General features: G+C 46.9%; 1 protein-coding gene across 3 annotated transcripts in view; it reads left to right on the top strand.

The window, feature by feature from the left end:
• Nucleotides 1-5,106: 5,106 nt before the first annotated feature.
• TCF20 (transcription factor 20) overlaps nt 5,107-18,915 on the top strand; it is a 62,049-nt gene continuing 48,240 nt past the window's right edge. For all 3 annotated transcript variants that reach the window (XM_010213444.2, XM_010213443.2, XM_010213440.2), the window contains exon 1: nt 5,107-5,311. The gene's annotated coding sequence lies outside the window, so the exon portion shown is untranslated. The remainder of the gene's footprint in view (nt 5,312-18,915) is intronic.

Here is an 18,915-nt window from a genome sequence, read left to right as displayed (position 1 = left end):
AACGGCCCTGCCGCGGCCAGCGCACCAGGCCGCGCGCGGCGGCGCGTGTCACCCGGTTGACGCTGCGTGCGCGCGCGCCCGCCCGTGTGCGGGGCGGCCGGCGGCGGCGCGGGGCGCGGGGCAGCGACGCGGCGTCGCGGGGACGCAGCTGGCGCCCGCGCCGGCGGGGCGCAGCGAGCCGCTTTTCTTGTCCTTTCAAAGGCCCCAGCTGTTGGCTGCTCTCTGCAGTCTGGCTCCAGCTTTGAGACCGACATAAATGGGTTATTGGGTTTATGTGCGCGCGTGTGTTTTCTTTCCCTGTCTTCCCCCCGTACTGCTGCTGTGGGTGATGGTGGTTTTCTGTTGTTGTTGTTGTTGTTTTGGCCGCGCAGGTTTGGAGGAGTGGCGGGGCGCTGGGGTGGGCGCCTGCCGCTTGACGGCGATGGGTGTCTCCATGAGGAGGGAGAAGGGCAGGGCCTCAGGGTCACATTCTCAAGGGCTCTGAGATACGATTTCTGTTTTATAATATCCCTCTTTTTTTTTTTTCATTTAACTGATGGCAGTACAATAGCAATGGGGGGCACCAGCAGAAAGCAATCTCAAAAAAAAAAGCGGGAGGGGGAAAGAAAAAAGGAGGTGGAGGGAAAGAGGGGGGGTTAGCTTGCCCCTCCCTTCTTCTTCGGCATTTTTTGTGCCTGTGTCCAATTTGCCATTCATTTGAGATTTTGGACAAAGGCGGGGGCAGTGGGTGGGCTGCTTTGAGTTTTGCGATATAATATGACGGGAGCGGGAGAGCAAAGCGCAGACAATTAGAGATCGGCGCGAGGGCTTTGCTCATTCAGGCTGTGAAGGAAGCCGTCATTTTGTGTTAGCGTGCGTGTCTCCGGGAGGACGGGTAGCGCATGGTGACAGGGGAAGGATGCTGAGCACGCCACGGTATTTACACTTGCTAAGTGCCTGCACCAGGAAACGGGAGCTTCCAACGCAGGCAGGCGGGAGACGGGGTCCTCCCCAGAGCGCCGTTGTGGGGTGGCCGCCCCACAGTGGCCTCTTGCCGCCCAGCGCAGTGTTTTGTTGGCCCTCGAGATGGGAGGGCTGAGGCGAGGCGTGCGCAGGTGTCAGGCGGGCTCCCGGCCGCCACGGCTCCGCTCGCACGCTTGGCCCCGCTGACCGGCGGCTTCTCGGCCACTCTGCGTGCCGGAGCCCTGGGCAGAGCGGGGCCCGGCCTGGCCCGGCCGCGGCGCCGCGCTGGTGCTGGGTGCCGCTGCTCCCACCGCCGTGCGTTGGCGCCGATGACCCTGCGCCCAGCTGGCTTTTGTGTTTATTTATTTCTTTATTTCAACTGCTGGACCCGGGCTGTCCCCTGCCTGCGCGTCTCAAGGCTGATGAATAGCACCCCCTGCAGTTACAGAGCTGATCTTTTGTAGCGCAGATCTATAATTAATTGTGCGGCGCCTTGGCAGCCCGCGCGACGAGCAGGCTCTCCCAGACACCCGTGTGCTGCCCGCTCCGCAGCCACCCGCTGCCCCTGCGGAGGGACCTCAACAGCGTCCAGCCTGCTGGCGCTTCAGCAGCTACCTGAAAGAGGATTGCAATAAATAATCAAAAAACAAATAAATTACCACACTACAGAATTTCCTCTCCTCTGCCCTGGCTCTTGACACGAAAAGACTTACAGGGTTATTTGCCTCTCTGCTCCATCAGGCACAAGTCTGATGTTTAGGGATTTTTTCCCCTTTCTTGTCTCGAAGGGGAAATAAGGATTTGATAGTTTGTAAAGTGCATTGAAGATGAGTATCTTTGCCCATGTTCAGTGCTGGCGGCTGGTTCATCGGAGTCACGACCAGGCTTAGCCGGGAATCTCCCCTCAGCGCCCTGGATGGAGGATGGAGGCAGAGGCTGAGCGGCCTCGTTGCCGCCGGGCCCCGTGCTGTTTGCCGGGGCTGTCTAGGGGCGGACGTGGCATGGCCAGGGCCGAGGCGCCGCACATCGCGGCTTGGGAGTTGGGCACGGATGAGGGGAGCGCGCGACGTGAAACTGAGGACAGAGGACATCAGGGATGTGATTCGGCTAAGATTAGATAGAGAAGAGGTTTTAAGCCTCATCAGCTTGTCTGGGTACGGCAGGATTGTCCCCTACAGGGTTTTCCTCAATTCTTTATCTACACCTGCTTTTAAACGACTCCTGAAAGAAAAGAAAACTGTGGAGAAAACCCTTTCCTTTGATTTCTCTTTAGCTGGTGACAACCATTGCCCGGGACTGTAACCAGAGGTGTTCAGGGAAGGGGGGAGGACTGCATCACTTCAACCCCATGCTAGGATATGAGAGGATTAAATCTCTTTCCTAAGCAAAGTGAAAGGTCCCCAGGTGCCTTCTCTCAGGCTCAGAGATTGCAGTGGGAGAAGGAGGCAGGATCCAGCTGGGTAAGAGACCTCATCAAGAGGATAAAAGCATGTAGGGTAAAGGACAGTCTGTCTCCCTGAGTAGGGGAAGTAATCAGTGAGGATGTGCAAGGGTCTCTCAAAAAGCCCTAGGCAGGAGATGCTTGTATCAGAGCAGAATTTCCAGGCAGTGATAAAGGGGAACAAGCTGAAAGCATTAATTGGTTCTTCCCCTTTTCTGTTAAGATATTCCATTTCTTGCAACCACTGCTGCCTTTTTTTTCTTTCCTCTTTTTTTTCAAAACTTCTTTTCAATCTCAATGAAAAGTACTGTTAAGGAAACCCCCTACTTATCACCTAGAGGCTAGTTGCTGACTTATTGTTTCTAGAGATGAGATAATGCAAGGCGAGTATAAGTAGGGTGACTACCCTTTCCCATCAATATTAGGAATCAGCGGCGCCTTGATCTTCAGCCTTGTGGAATGAATCACGTGGTAGGAGTGTGAAGCTTTGCTGGTTTCAGAGAAGAGCAGTCATCCCCCCCTTCACAGCCACCTTTCCCTGCCGTGACCTGGGAGGGAGGATTCTTGAACCGCATATAACTGCCCCAGAGAGCGTGTCTCCTGGGGACATGCTTTCTCCACCAGTGGGGACAGTGTCTTTTCATTGCCTCTGGTTTCGGCCAGGGTATTTGGGGACCACCCTGAGGAATGCAGATCCCCCAAGTACTTCTACCTCTGTTGGGTAGGGATTGGGAAGGAGTTGGTGCTGAGGTGTCTTTCCTGGGGGCTCAGGCTATTTCTAAAACCAGCAGAGACTCTCCAAGTTGATTGGTTGCCACAGACGATGCCTGCTTGGGTTCTGTGCTAGTGGGTGATGCCTTAAGAAGTGCCTGGCTCATTTTCAGAGCCTTGAAGGAACTGGCAGCATTTTTTTTTAGGTCTAATTGCTCTGAGCGCTTTTACAGAGAAGTTAAATGGTTGGCCTTCATTTCTAGTGACCTCTGTAGGGTAAGTGTGAGCCCCGCTGGGATTCAGTGCTGCAGAGCGTAATCTCTTCAAGCGGGGTGACAACAGCCCCAACATAAGCAGAGGTTTTGCCTGTTGAAACGTGAAGCCACTGAACCTCAGTGGGCAACTGGAAGATACCCTTGAAGCGAGAGACAGAAACTACTTAGGATTTTACTGTGGTCTTGAACAGTCTAAAGATAGGTCTGTACAGACTTTATGAAACCAAATGCTAATTTCTTGACCCAGGTTGGTTACCTCCATTATCTGATGGCTTTTAAAGCATTGCTATCCCTTGAGTTAGGTGATTTGAATGAATGTATGCATCCTTCCCCTACCCCCAAATGCATACATAGGTCATGCTCCTAAATGGCTGAATATGCTGTGTTTTAAAGTCATGAGTTCTGTATGCTCTTGTATGCCTGCCTTTGAGTGTGAGCAAGACTTTAGGATAATACAGGACACTAAAATAAGAAACTAAAGCTTTTTTCAATTTTAGAATTCGGGATTCTGAGCATTGCGTGTACTCTTAGATTCTCAAAATACAATGTAACGGGTTGTGTTTGAAGTAGGATTTTTTTTCCTCATGTTTTGACAGCAATTAAAGGTATATAAGTAAACAGTAGTGATACTTTAAAATTATTTTTGTAATAGTCCAGTATTTTTGATGCATCGGGACCAGAAAACATCACTATGTGAAACAGAAAAAAACAAAAACGCAAACAAAACAGTGGAATTCAGTTTGTGTGGGAGGAAGATAATGAGATTTAATGTAACATATATCTATGTGGTCCTTTAGACTACTGCATACATACAATATAAATACAGGCTTCTTATCAGAAGAGCGTAGAAGACCTCTTGGTTTTGGTCGGGTTTGATGCACTCCGCTTTTGCCTCTTCCTGCTTCAAGCCCCTCTGATTTGCGGTTCCATGTGCTTGAGTTCTCTAGCAGCGAGGTGACTGGAAGAACTAACACGACTCCTTCAGGGACTTTTTTTTTCTCCTCCTGTTGGAGCGGCTGAGATTCAAAACAAGTATTGCGTGCATGAGGGAGAAGGCCAACAGGGAGTGAAGTAAGAATCAAAATGCTAGTTGCCTCTAAAATTTGGAACTATATGTCATGGGGATTTAAGCTTGTCAGGTCTGGAAATTCCCACTTCCCTGTAGGCAGAAAAAAACAGCAAGTGAAAGCCCTGTAAAAGGCCAGCAGAATTAAATAAAAATTCCCTGTCTGTAAAACATGTTCTGGCACGACCATTTTAAAAGATGAGCTGTTCTCCTAATATTTGAATTTCTTCTTTTGTTTAGATATGTTTAGCCATTCATATAATGAAGATTTATTGATGGCCTTTTTTGCCTTGTTGGAGACAGTCTTGCTAGAGAATCATATTTGTGTGGCTCTCTGTTTTAATTTCTACCTTTATTACTTGGGACATCTGCATGGAAATGCAATCCATTTCTCCTCAAAAGTTCAGCTTTTATGTTGCCTTTTTTTTTTACTGGACTTAGATTCTTCTCTCTGCAATATCAGAATCACTTCCACAGCAACTAATTCTGATTCTGCAAGAAGCAGGCTTTTGACAGGAGGTAAAAGGAATAAGCAGAAGAAGCTCAGTGGGTCTTAAGGTGCAAAGACCTTATTTTCATGAGTCAGCTCCTTGTAACAGGAAGATGGAAGTACAGAACTGTTGTGGTATTAAAAGATAGAGCAGAATTGTCTCCTGTATAGGTGATTTAATTTCTTTTTTTTTCCCTATGGTTCATGCTAACCACATTCACCTGCTTTATCTTTTTCTTCCTTTGACATGCTCCAAAGTCCTTCAATCCAGTTGTTGCTCTGTTGCAGGACTTGGGCTCTAGGACTTAACACTATGGCTTTTGGAGATGCTTCTTGTGTCTGGAGGAGAGCCACTTCCAAGCGATGCACCCAAGACATGACAATCAGTAGGTTGAGAATCCATGCTCTTCCTAAAATACTGTCCATCAAGTACACACATCCTTTGAATGGCTTAAGGGGAAGGTTCAATGGCAGAGAATTAATAAGAGGAGAGCCCTCCCTGTCTTTGCTGCAGTACCTTGTGAGGTGTGTGATACCACGTCTCCTTCCCATAGGGTCAGATGTAAAATGTTTTATCTGAAGTAACTCGAGAAGAAATAGGAGGAAGGAAGGGGAGATCCTGGGGCTGGATGGGAAAAGAAGTAGGAAATGTTAATGAATGCAGCCATGCTGGTGTCTTTCTTGGAGAAAGAGAAACAGGATAGCTGCCCTTGCTTTACGCTTGCTTAAAGATGTAGCTGTCCCACCGAGAGTATAAGTTTCAGACCCTAGTTGCGTGACCTGTAGGTGCCTGATCCCACTGTCATCTTTTGTATTCTCTGTCTTCAAGCTAGTCTGTATGCTCATTCCCATAGCAGCCTCTGGATAAAAGCTGTAGAAGTGCAGTGGAGAGCCTGTGCACGACATGAAATAGCGGGATGGGGGAAAGGATTAGGACAAGGATACTACCTTGAGGAGCCAGGTACAGTTTCTGTGCCTCCTTCCATGGAGACTTTGGCCTCCTGGTGCTCCTAGTTCAACAGTTTCTGTCAGCAGTGAAACCTTAAAATATAAAACCCCCTCAGAGGACCCCATTAGTCGCATTCTGAAATCGTCTTCCAGCTAACAAATCCTGGGGTACAGTGAGTCCTTCCAGCATGTTAGGATACCCACAGATCTGTTCCCAAGCCCACAAAAGTGCATCTCGGCACAGCCCTTTCGCAGTAGTCCGTTCTTTCCTGAGCAGGGGGTGGAGAGGGTGTGCAGGGACGAGGCGGCTGCGGTCGGGAGCGGCGCAATCCTTGCTCTCGTCCCGGCTGCTGATAAATGCTCCTGCAGAGACACAGTAACTGAGTAATTGCTGAATTATCGCTAGAGCAGAAGCGGTGACCTCAGAGACAGAGGGTGACTCTCCATCTCCATTTGTCAGTCCGCTCAGGGTCAGGAGAAGGGTTTTTTTCCTGGGGATCTGTGGGTGAGGGGAAAGGGATGCGTGCGGTAAGCCTTACGTTACAGCCTGACAGGAAAACCTGTTTGCTTTTGCATTGGCAGGACTCGTGTATGTTAAGCGAGTCACTGCTGCTTGCACATGTGCTGTGACAGCAGTGCAGGTAGGAGCAGGGTGGTGATTCTGGGGGCTCTTGAAAGGGTTTTATTTTGCCCATGCAGAAGTTTTCCAAGTCTTGAGGCCATTTTCCTTCTTGTATCTGTCTTGTTTGTGTAGCTGTACCTCTGGCCTCTGAAGCAATTTGATTAGAAGGTGGGGGGGAAGGATGTCTAAGGCAAAATAAGCAGGGTGGGAGATTTGTACTGTGCTAATACCGTAGAGGCTCCATACAATTAAGGCTGAGTTGATTTTCTTGCACTAAAAGCAGAGACTTAAATCTTTATTATGACAGTAGTACAAGGCATGTGCTCAATTTACAGAACTTGCTCTCATCTCACAGAAGGTATTTGCTGGAAATTTGCATGTAAACCTGTTAAGTTTGTTGCATTGATTTTAAAATGGATGCTTTAAGGGTTTATTTTAGCAAGTAACCATTTTGGGCCTTAGACAATTTCTTGTTTTATTTTTTTTTCTTTTATGAATTGAGGGGTGATTTGCTCATAAATTGCTTTAAAAAAAATGTGCAGATACTGCTGATGACTTTACCCTGAATTAGTACCACTTGCCTGCATGTTAGCCTACAGCCCTGATGATCCATTTGCAGGAGTAGAACCCATGTGGAATTAATTTTTCCATTAGTCCTAACAATTAGTCTTTTAGTCATAATTTTTATGTAACTGATCTTGATCAAGTGGTTGTCACTGAATGGACACAGTCAGAAGGTTGATTTTCTTTCTTTCTTACTTTCTTTGGGGAAGGAAAAATGTGAATCATTCAGAGGCAAAGAGAAACTCGGGAATGTGAACAAAGTATAATAATGACAGAGGTTTTTCTTCCAGAGTCTGCAGGCAGCCAAAAATAAGATTCTGAAAGACTGAACTTCTCCATTAAGCTCAGCGGGGCAATGCCTTAAGGCCTGATACGTCACCGTGTTTTCACACTGCACTTTAAGTGGTTCTGTATATGATCAGTGATGCCTACAGCAGTGTAGCCACTGATGAGTAGTGTGGATTTCTAGCATGTTCTTACAAACTTCACTTCATCTTTTAAAATCAGCCATGCAGTTTAGAGTTCTAAAATGTTTTAGAAAGAGACATCTCTTCCACTTCCCTTGTTACTTCTGTAGGTAGTCATTAGTGGGGATGGGAAATGCTGCTGTGGCCTGGAGATCCAGGCACTTCAGTATGCAAAATCACTTTTTTGTTGTTGTTTCTTGGATAAATTCATATGTGCATGTTGTCTTATAGTTCTTACTTTTGCCATTTATGCTGTGACTTTATTTTGTGCATTAAATTAAAAATAACTTGATATACTGAGTTTTTTTTTTATATATATAAGCTATGCTGTCACATATTTTTATATACAAAAGGGTTTTACCTTAAGCTCTAAGCACACCTACCTTATAAACCTACATAAAGGATTGACCTCAATTGACATTTTACTTCCGAATCAGAGAAGAGATAATGAAAAATCAAATTATAAAAACCTTATCGGTTCCCCCACCCCATTAGAGCTTTATCACAGCCTTCCATCCCCAGAGGGAATGTTGCTCTAACCGAGCTCTTAGCATGCCTTGGCAGTCAACAAGATTAAGGCTGTTTGTGACTCGAGTAAAGCACCGGTTTGTCACAGTGGATGCGCTGTCAGAGCTTCTTTTTCGGCCTAAGGAAGCAATGACTTCCACCCTGCCTTAAACTTTGCTTGCAAATGGGCAACAAGTGCGGATGAGAGCGGCGTGTTGCATGGTGAGTGGGAGAGCGTCACGGCGACCCGGCCGTGATTCCCGTGGCAGCAATCGAACGCGCAGAGACAAGGCCCAGCTCCGAGCAGGAGGCTGGCCGGGAGGGCAGCCGCCGCCGCCGCCGCGCGCTGGAGGCTCCTGCTGCCCGTGTGAGCGCCCGCCAGCGCCGCGGGATCCTGCTGCCCCCGCAGAGCCTCCACGTGGGAAAGGCGCGGCGGGCGCGAGCGTGCGGCCTTGGCGTCGCTTCCTCCCGACTGCTGCCTCTACTGCGCTCCTACCCAGGCGCTACGTCAGCCAGCCCCAGAATTACCTTTGACAGGGGACGCGTATTGCAGCGTGTTGTGTTTGACTTCTGTTTTTCATAAAAAGCCACCTGTAGGGGAGCCACCAGGGAAGTTGTGGTTGGAAGGAGAGTCCTGTGAGCCAGTTAGGCAGCACTGCTTTGGGCAGCGAGCAGGGGCCCTGTCAGCGCAAGGCTTGCGCTAGGAGGCAGACAGCGTTTGCAGAGGATCTGGGGAACAGCGCGGTTTGCGAAACTGTCGCATCTACTCAGTGCTGCGTTCCTGGCAACGCGAGCTTTGAATGATACTCGATCTTTCTCCACCCGCACTTGGCGCTTCCCAGGCTGCCAGCCTCCCGTGTTTTCACGTGAGCCGCTCCGAGCGGCAGATGGAGGAAGCTGTAGTGTCACACAGAGCTTCCTTTGCTGGTGCAGTCTTCAATGAAGGGGATGATGATCTGACAAGAGCTGCATCCTTGCTCCCCAACTGCCCCCTCTGCCAGGCTCCTTGTTTCAGGCTACAGCGCCCACCCTCCCTTGCTCATTAAAATAGATAAACTAATATTCCCTAAAAAGCTTCAGAGTTTACTAGATGCAAAAAGCGCAGCTAGGCACCCTTAGCTCCACAAATCCACCCTTTACGTATGACTCACCGGGGACCAGAGTATTTTTTTAATTGTTGGAGCGGTTTCGGGTGAGAGGAGCACTCGGGACAAGGATGCTGTTGGGTGGAAGGCAGCGTAGTGCAGCCGGGAGCGCACGGCCGCCGCGCGGAGCCGTGCGCGCCGCCTCCATGTTGGCGGCCCAGCTCCCCGCGGGCCATCCGCCCTCAGGACCGCGCTCCCCCGCGGCGGGGTGCGAAAAGCTCACTGAAAATATTCCGAGATGGTGAAAGGGCTTTGATTATTATTGTTTTTTTTTCCTTCAGAAGGAGGATTAAATGCCCCAAAAGCCAAACACAGGCACTGGGCTAATGCAGGAAAATTGCCTGCCTAGCTCTGGTGTGAAAGTGGGAGAAGTGGCCAAACAGAATAAATTAGCTTCTTAAAATAACTTGAGAAAAAAAGAATTAAAAAAAATGTATTGCAAGTATCGACTTTTTTATAAGATTAAAAGGGAAACGTTCACCCTCACCGTGCCTCCCCCTCCCACCCTCGGAAAAAAAAAGGAGGGGGGGGGAAGGGGGATGGGGGCAGCCCCTCGCCGGGGCCTGAAGCCCCTCCCGGCGGGGCCGCCCCTCCCCTGCGGGAGGCGGCTCCAGCAGCCGCCGCGGCCCCTTTAAGCGGCGCGTGGCGGCGGGGGGGCGGGTCCCCGCGTGCGCGCGCGCGCAGCCCGCCCCGTGCGCTCACAGACACGCGCGCGCGCACGCGCCGCCCCCCCGGCCGGGACCTGCCGCCTCGCGCCGTTGCCGCTGGCGCGCGCCGTTGCGAGCACCCGCCGCCATTGGCTGGCGGGGGTCAGCTGACCCCGTGTTATTTCCTGTGTGTGTGTGTGTGTGGGTGCGGGTGCGCGCGCGGGGGGGCCATGGCGCGAGCCCGCCCCGCGCCGCCGCGCGCGCCCCGCGCTGGAGCCGCGCCCCGCCGCTGAGGCGCCCCCGCCCCCCCCGCCCGCCGCGGGGACGGCGGGGCGGGCAGGGGCGCAGGTAACGGGCGGGACGGGACGGGACGGGACGGGACGGCGCGCGGGGGAGGGCGGCGGCCCCGCGGGGGCGCGGGGCGCGCGGGAAGTTGTCTCCGAGCGCCTCCTCAAACTCCTCTTTTGTTGCCGTTTGTGCGTCCCGCCGCCGTTTCCCCGCGGAGAAGCAGTCGCTCCGCGCAGGGAGGCCGCGTGCGCCGCGGCGAGGTGCCCGCCTGCGCCCCGGCCCCCGGCCTGTCCCGTCCCGGGGCGGCGCGCGCCGCGGGGCTGCACGTGGAGCCCGGAGCGCTGGGATGGGGGCTCCCGAGCGCGGCGGAGCTCTTCCCTTCCCTTCCCCTCCCCTCCCCTCCCCGGAGGGTTGGCCGCGCGCCGCTCACCCGCGGGGCCGGGAGCGGCTGTCACGAGGAGCGGGTCCCCTTCCGTGGGCGCTTTGCTGCGGCTGACGGCTTGTGCCCCTGTTGGCGGCTTCCTCCTTGCCTCGAGGAGGGAGCGAGAGTTACGTAAGGAGCGCTCTAACCTGCGTACCGGAGTTGTATAACGATGCTGGGGCTCCGGTGGTGAAAGGAGGAGCACCTCTGTAGGTGCATCACCAAATGGATCCTGCATGTATACGGCCTTATCCATAACCTTCCCTTCATTGAAAGGATCGGTAGCCTGATTGAGCTGTAGCTCTTTCCTGTACCATTTGTTCTTTATTCTCTTTTTAACAGAACTGAGAAGATTGAGGATCACTTTCAGAGCTTTCTAGTGTTTGCATGAATATTTTGAAAGCTATTTGTGTCCATAATAGTTGTTGCCATCTGTTGATACATCCCTGAATGTTTTTCATGAGTTAAATTCCTGATCAGTCGGCATACATGTAGCAGTTGTCTCACCTTCATCCAGCCTTGTGGGTGGGCGCAGTGAATGCATGATGGAGATGTGGCAACTCTCTGGGTTACAGTTATAGCATAGTAATTGAATTAGTTCGGAAAAGCTGGTCATTTTTTGACCTTATTTCTTAGGCTGCATCTTCTTTAGATGCGTGTACCTGTTGTAAACCACAGAGATCAAAACTTAGTGTAGCTGAGTAAATTTGGCTGAGTATGTGTGGAGCTCTTCTTTTTAATGTTACAGAGTATGAGTCTTCTTTTGGTTGAGATATTTTTTCTTAAGTCACCTTTAAATAGGATTGTGTATTAATTTACTATTGCTTGAGTTTTATGAAGCTGAATTTTTGTCTGTTGCCTCCTCTTCAGGCTGACCTGGCATGTGTAAAAGGTAGTGGCAGTAATGGGCTGCAGAGAGAATTAATATGGAAAATGGGAAGATATGTTTGTCAGCCATCTAGTCATCTGTCTCTAAGAAACATTAATGTGTCAAAGAAAGGAAAATAATACTTGCTCATATCTGTAAACTCTTGGCATGTGAAATCTACATTTAGTTTTTCTGGTTAAAGTAGCAAATACACTGCTGTGTTTTCTAAGTGGAAGAATGACAGCATCTTTTACTTCAAAGGAATAGGATTTACTCCTGTATGATTTTGTTGCTTATAATTTTGGAAATGACCTCAGACAAGCGGATTCCTTTTGGTCTTTCTATTAGTAGTCTTAAATGTCTAAGGGGAGCGTTTGGACCTTCTTGCAAGTTTGGTGTTCTGCAGACTGCTTAGCTTAAATCAAATAGTGTCCTTCTGTAACTACCTTTCTAGTAGCAAGTTATGTCTTTTGACACTATTTGTGCTTTGATCTCTTAAGTCAAATTTCAGAGGCTTCAGGAATGATGAAGGCTTTATTATTATTTTTTTTTTCCTCAGAAATCTTGCTTTGATATACGCCTTTGCAGCCTTGGGCAGATCAAGGATGGCTCCCAGTACAGCAGCACTAGGAGCAACTTGGTTGTGCCTTTAATATGAGTTTGAAAAAATTTTTTTTTTCTCATTTTCTTAGTTATGCTTTATAGAGAAAGACTGAGGTGAATGTTTGTTAAAGGAGTACATCTATTTCTGTAAGGCATAAATAAGATCTGAAGGTTATTCAAATGAAACAGAAACCTTGTTTGTGTACTGTTAGTAAAAGAGAGATCTTCATTGGCAGAAGAAGTTTCCTTAATCTTCAGCTGAATAACTAGAGAGATTCTAATGTTTGCCTTCCTAGTCTTTTAAAGGATGTTCAGACCTTAAATGTAAAGGTTTAGAACGGTGTCAGTAAAATTGTCTTAATACAGTTCTATCTATGACCGCTTTTGGTTCTCTGTGGAGAAAAAGAGTGAAATCTGTTGTGTGTGTTTGTTTGTTTTTGAGTTCTCCCTCTTACTGTAGAAATGTGTGTGAAGAAATCTTTGGGGGCTTTTCATACAACATTAAGAAGAAAATTGTTGCCTACCCTTTTCTGTCTTCCTTTTTAGGTCATGTTTGACTAACCCAGCTATGAGACAGCTGAATGACAATAATACCCTTCTTAGAGAGGTCCCTTCATAGGAGTTTTAATGCACAGCTCCTGTGGCTGCTCTACCAGCTTGTCGGATTGCTATTTGGAGTGAAGGCGTAATATGTAATAAACTTGAATAATTTTGATCCTGCTTGTTTGACTCCTCTTTAATTTGAGATAAGGATGTATTTAGGAGTTTGTAGCTGGCTTGTGCATATCTTGATTTCTGACACCAGGGGTATGCCAGATCCCCGTGGGGAGTAGCGTTTTAATTAAAATAGATATTTAATTTTTTTCCTGAACTTGTTCAATTACGTTTTATACTTATGAAGGATATTAGACCAGTGTTTTTGGAACCTGAGTTCTTATGACTTCCAAAGATGCAGAAACATTTTTTGGCATCAGTGTGAACCTTAACTGACTTTGCGTTAGGAGGAAGAAAAGAAAGAAAATGTTGTTACTTAATTCCATTCTTGGCCTCTGAGCCAGGAATGCTTATACGTTAGCATACGTTCCTGAAGAACCACCAAACTGGAGGTTGATGGAGTGTTCTGTGACTTCTCTGCTGACTTGGTCGTAGAGACTGGGTTGAGACCAACCAACTCTTATCATTCCAGCCACTAAAATGACTGCTTGTCGGGTTTTTTGTTTGCTTTGTTATTTGTATATAAAACTTTGGGTTTTTTTTGTGGCTGTACCCAATGAGCTCTCTTTCAAAAAAAAAAAAAAGGTTTTGACTTCTAAAATTAAAAACGATTGTCAGAATATTTTGGCCGCTTCTACTAGTTTTCATGTACTGTTTAACTTATTATTTAGCACTGGTAGAGGACAGAAGCACAACGTAAGTGGCAGTGTGTGTTTGTGTTCCCTTAAGACTTTGCAGGAGAGACTGCTGTATTTCCTCCTGGTAATGGGAGCTTAAATCTTAGTGTATGATTCCACTTGTATTAGACTGAAAAAAGCGTGTACTGTTATTCCTCTGTGATGGGTCCCCTCCTTTGCCGCTCTCGTCCAGAGCTCAGTCTCGAGCGCCTGGAGGAAGGGAAGGTTCTGTGTTAGTGACCTGTGCAGCTCTGCGCGGAGCTGGACTGCAGTGCCTGCCTTCTTGCGTAGTTTAGTCAGGCCTTTCCTCTCCTGCTTATCACCGAGCTGTGTATTCGTTTGTTTTGGGACGCTTGGGAGCCTGTATAGTGTTCTCCTCTCCTTCTTGTGGGCCCCTGCTCGTTTAAAAAGCAAACTCAAAGTTGAGGCCGACCTGTAATTGTGAGTTGATCCTGTTTTGCCCCTTCGAAGAGTATGATTGGTTCAGGATGTTCTGGAGGCTGTGGTGTGCCCTCTCTTTGCCTTTGAAGGTAAAAGAATGTGGAATTTTAATTATACCAACTCCTGAACTTGTTTCTGCATTTCTGAGCAGCACAAGCAGTTAAACTAACGAGCATATGGGAAGACTGAGAAGTGTTTCAAGGTTCCCTCTTCTCTGGAAGGCCTACTTTGAATTCCCTTTGAGATATGCCCTGTTCTCCAATAGAAAAGCCCAGTGTTTCTTGCCTATATTGTAATACAGCAAGGGCAAAGAAATTTTGAAAAAAAATAAAAAGGAAAAAAGTCATCATCTTAAGTGCACACCTTGGTGGAATTTGTACACATAATTGTGTTTGGAATCACTATTCTGTGATAGAATATAAAAAATAATTTTGGAGGATTTCACTGCTACAATTTGGAGCCGTCTAATTGCTAGTAAATTCAAAGGTGTAAACAGAACCCCCCAAGTGAGTTCTGATAAAAGCTTGATGTTCCGCTAGAAATTTTTCAGGAAATGACTTAGCTGGAAGCTTAAATACACTTTATTGGGAGTATTGTCCATCTCACTTTTCTTATAAAACTGTATACTGTTAACTCTGTCTTGGTTTTGGCATTTAACTGAACTTGAGACAGCTGAATCCAGAGGTGGCTTGTGGCCATGTACAGTATCGCCAATCAGAGTATGAAAAAAGGTAATGCAGACTGCGTTATCAGTCGATACCCAAGATCTGTCTGATAAACGTAGAGAATGCTGCTTGATCAGTGTTGTCCCATTGCGTATTTTGGGTTTATTTCTCATCTTGACTTTTTTTTTTTTTTCCTTTGACTGCAAGTGTTTTGTCCTTTGTGTATTTTTTCTTATTTCCCTGTGACTTTTCCTTATCTCTCTTCTGGTGTGTAGGGAGGTTTCTCGAGTAACCATTCTGCAACCTTTTTGCATGCAACATCTTGTAGAAATAGTCCTTTCAATAGGTCTTGAAAAGCTTGATTGGCACCTAATAGGTGATGGAATAAGTGGGACAAAGTTGCTGCAGAAGGTGGGAGCAGATTTTCCTTGTGTCACTTGGCATCCTGAGAGAGTGGCAGATTCTCTTCTGTGCTTCTGGAAAGAAGCAGTACTGGGAGAAGGGTTAAGAACCGCTCGGAAGTGGTGCTATTTGGTACTTTGTTGGGGGGAGAAAGAAGAGAGAAGCTTCTTTCTTGAGAACTGCTCAGCTGCGCACAGGTTTCTGGACAATGGTGGTATCGCACAACTGGGGTACAGGAATTTTGCTTGTCTTTGGTTTGCTCTCTTGTTTTCATGTTGCAGAAATAAAACTTGCTGTGTATTTGAGAGGTGAGTTTGATGGAAAAAAAAAAAAAAGATGTGCATATGTAATAGAGTTTGCAAAGGGTTGTTCATACGCGCTACTGAAAGAGGCAAGGGGAAAGGAAGAGGTTGACTACATACCTGCTCTACAGGTTGATCAAAAGCCCATTGAAGTTGGTGGGAAAAGATGTGCAGACTTGAGTGAATCTGGATCAGGCTTACGGAGCAAGGGCATCCCTTGGCTCCATGAGAAACAGGGTCAGGCAGCTCCTAAATGTAGACAGGAGGGAGAAACAGAAAACAAACGTCCTTGCTTGCTCACAGAGCTGCAGTGTTTATAAAGACTTCGTTAGACTCTGTTTACTCATGAAATTATTCCTGATTAGCTCCATGTGTACGCTTCCATTCAGAAATAGACCAAGGAGGATCAAGAAACTCTTACCCAGTTGGTTAACAACCCATAAATGTCCTTTGCATCAAATTAAATCAGGAGCAACTCTCAAGCTAAAAGCCAATTGCTTGTTTTTGTTGTCATCTGCCCAGCTTAAACAAGATAGGAGACTTTTCTGCTTTCCATTGAATGTTCGGGTGTTTTGGAGCAAGGGAGGAAGCAGTTTCATCTATATGCCCTGGTAACCAACCTTTAGGAATGTTAGCATTGTGAAATGATTATATATAGGTTATCACATGTATTTTCCCTTGGTGCTTAGAATCCTCTAGAGGGGAGGATGGATGGAGAAAGAAACGGTAATTTTCTGGTTTTGTTTTTGTTTTTTTCCATTTTCCACGGTGTATGGAAGGCAAAACTGCAGGAACTCAAGTTTAAAAGACTGATGGAGCTGATTTTCAGAGTAGTGAACCAGCTGAAACTCATTCTGTCTTAATTTGAAATCTTCACTCTAGCATTTCCAAAAATGATGCTCGGAGTACAGCTCCTTTCCCTCCCCTCCCCTAATTTGGATCCATAGAAGTGCTCTGTCTTTTCTAGTGCTGAATTCATCTTGCCTCTCTGCTTTGGACTCTTAGGTTCCCCACCATTTGTTCACTTTATTTCGGATATGTACCATGTGGTGAGATGAAACGGGCAGAAACCTAGGCCATCGTCTTTACAAGATTTTGTCCATCAGCAAGTTCCCATGCTGGTTGACACTCAGTGGGGTGATACCGAAGTCCCTTGGAGGAGGAGAAGCCTTTAGAGTCTAGTGGAGGGAAGACCCGTACTGTAGCTCATGGCTTTTGTGAACTGCCGGTGTCTGTTAGAGTCCAATTTAGGTATGGTGTGATCCGAGCCCTGTTGCCATCCACTTGGCCTTGGCTCGGTTGCTAGAGCTGGCAAACAAGGAGCTGAGTGTCTACAGCTGGAAGCAGCAAGATGCAGGATCTGGCTCCTCGGTTGCTCTGGGCTGAATTTATACCATATACCATGTAACTTCAGGCCCTTAACTGAAGCATAGAAATTTAAGGTGGTTGGATTCTTAAAGTAGCTGTGGAAAAGGACATTTACTGTCATTAGCTTCATGAGAAAACTGGTGAGACTGTGTCAGTTCAAGTGCTTTAGGCGAAGGATTAGTGGTACAGGATTCCCAACGAAGGGAATTTAGGATCCGTGCTCCGGCATGCGCCTTCCTTGCTCTCATCTGTCCATATCACTGGTTATGTCATTGTACCTGCTGGAGGGATGCACAGGGAGATGGTGCAAGAGGCTGATCCCTTTGAGAGAACCTAGAGAAAAGCTGCAGTGCTGGGGTGGGAGTGAGTGTCTGGGGGGTGGGAGAAAGGGAGGGCCGAAGGGAACTATTTAAAATAGCGCTGCCACGGAAATTAAATGGCCTTTTTTGTTGTTGTTGAATTGCTTAACTGAAGTTATTTTATCTGCGCTTTCTTCTGTCTTCCTGTTAACAGTGGCTGTAGCCTTGGTAATCATGTTATTTACTCCTAGATTAGCATAATGCAACTCTTAAAAATGTGTGAATGGACCTGCTTCCACATGAGGCAGATACTGTGGAATAAGAGGTTGGAGAAATGAGTAAAGGGATGTTTAGGAGTAGGCAGAAGCAAGATAGAGGGAGATAGGTTATCGGGTTGGGGAGACATAGGAGAAGAAATTGCTTGCCCCCCCTTTTTTATAATGCTAATTCTCAAAGTGCTTTATCTTTTTGAGGAAACTTCACTTTTTTTTCCATACTAGTTAAAATCTTCATTTTTTCCACAAATGTTCTGTCAGTAAGCATCACATGGGCTTGACTGTGTTTTTTTGCCTCAAGTCTTTCATAGCAGGAGGACTTCCCCACCCAAACTATTTTAAAAATGTTGTCACTTTTGGGTGGAGATAGTGCTTGACTGGGATGAAGGAAGATCATTTTGGCTCATGAAACTTAGAAGTGGTTCAGGGCATAGCTAGTTTTCTTGTGATATCCTAAAAGAATAAAATTTAAGAAGTTTAGAGTGCAGCATTTCTGTAGCTGGGGGTAATTCTTTGTTAGTTTAAATAAATCAGGTAGCAATATAACTCCAATCTTTGATGATTTTTGCATATTAGCTGTAACCAAGAGAGCTATTTTTGTTTTGGTTTATTTCATTTGTCTTGAGTTTGCAGGAGTTTTTCTTTAAGCACTCACTGCACTGGGCGTTGTAAAACAGAATATAAAGACTTGATTCTACTGACTACTTTAAATGGAAAAGAAAGATGTGTGTTATTGATAGCATTTTATGTATGACCTTAGTATTCTTAAGAACTTGTCATAATTTGAAGAGATAATGCATTTAAGGTTTTAAAGGCAGTTGCTACTGCTTAGTAAGAACAATTTGTGAAAGTTAATGAGAAAATTTATATATATATATTTAATATTATATAATCTTTGAGGTACTGGATTCATTTCTGCAATGAAAGTGGGAGTTGGGAACAGACAGACCTGACAGCCCTGCTCGCTGCTTTCTGCTTGCAGTGGATGATTGACTTTTCTCTTTCTCCGCCCTTGTAACAGAAGGGTGAGCATGGAGGTGAGTTGACAGACTTACTGCTGAACCTCCTGTCTCAGCTCTGGGGAGGTGGAGAGCAGATCCAGAGCTGTCCTTTGAAATGGTTGCCCAGTGTATTTTGTTTTCTTGCAGGAGCAAGGGTGATGTTTGGCTGTATGGAGATGCACATGGGGCAACATTTGCAATGAGAAGCATAAAATGAGTTGCCAAAACTTTGGAGAGTGAATGGTTTGGGGAGAGTGTGCAGATAGCTGATGTGAAGCTTGGAGAAAAAGAAATGAGCTGAGTAATCAGTATTATTTTTATTTTGGTGATGGGAAGGGTTGTTATGTTGTGTGAAGATGAAGAGCCTTTTAAACATGAACTTCTGATTTCAAGTGCACTTTAGTAGCCATGCCACTTGAGCAGCTCCTGCTGTGTCCGTTTTGCTGGTGCAGCTGTTTGTGTGATGATACAGTGAATAAATCTGTCAAACAGCTCGAAAATGGCTTTTTTCCTCTCGTGGGCTTGGGGGTAGAGGGCAGGCGCATCGGTTTCCTGCTCCTTGTGCAGCAAGCTGGAGGCTGGACCTCTTAAGCTGGTGTACAAGGGACTGTCTCTGTATGTGAGACCACCACCATGTGCTGTTTTTGCCTTTACTACAAAATGAAATCTAGCTGGTTTGCGTAGGGTCTCCTCTTAAGAGTTGTAGCTGTTCACCTTAACTTGGTAGGAAGCTTTCACCAACAGGTTGCTGAATCCCCAGGCAAGC

This window comes from Tinamus guttatus, unplaced genomic scaffold (genome assembly GCF_059628265.1).
Source record: "Tinamus guttatus ecotype Peru unplaced genomic scaffold, ASM5962826v1 Tinamus_guttatus_pri_ptg000472l, whole genome shotgun sequence".
In the NCBI taxonomy this organism is placed as follows: domain Eukaryota; kingdom Metazoa; phylum Chordata; class Aves; order Tinamiformes; family Tinamidae; genus Tinamus; species Tinamus guttatus.
This window is presented reverse-complemented; position numbering and strand designations above follow the sequence as displayed.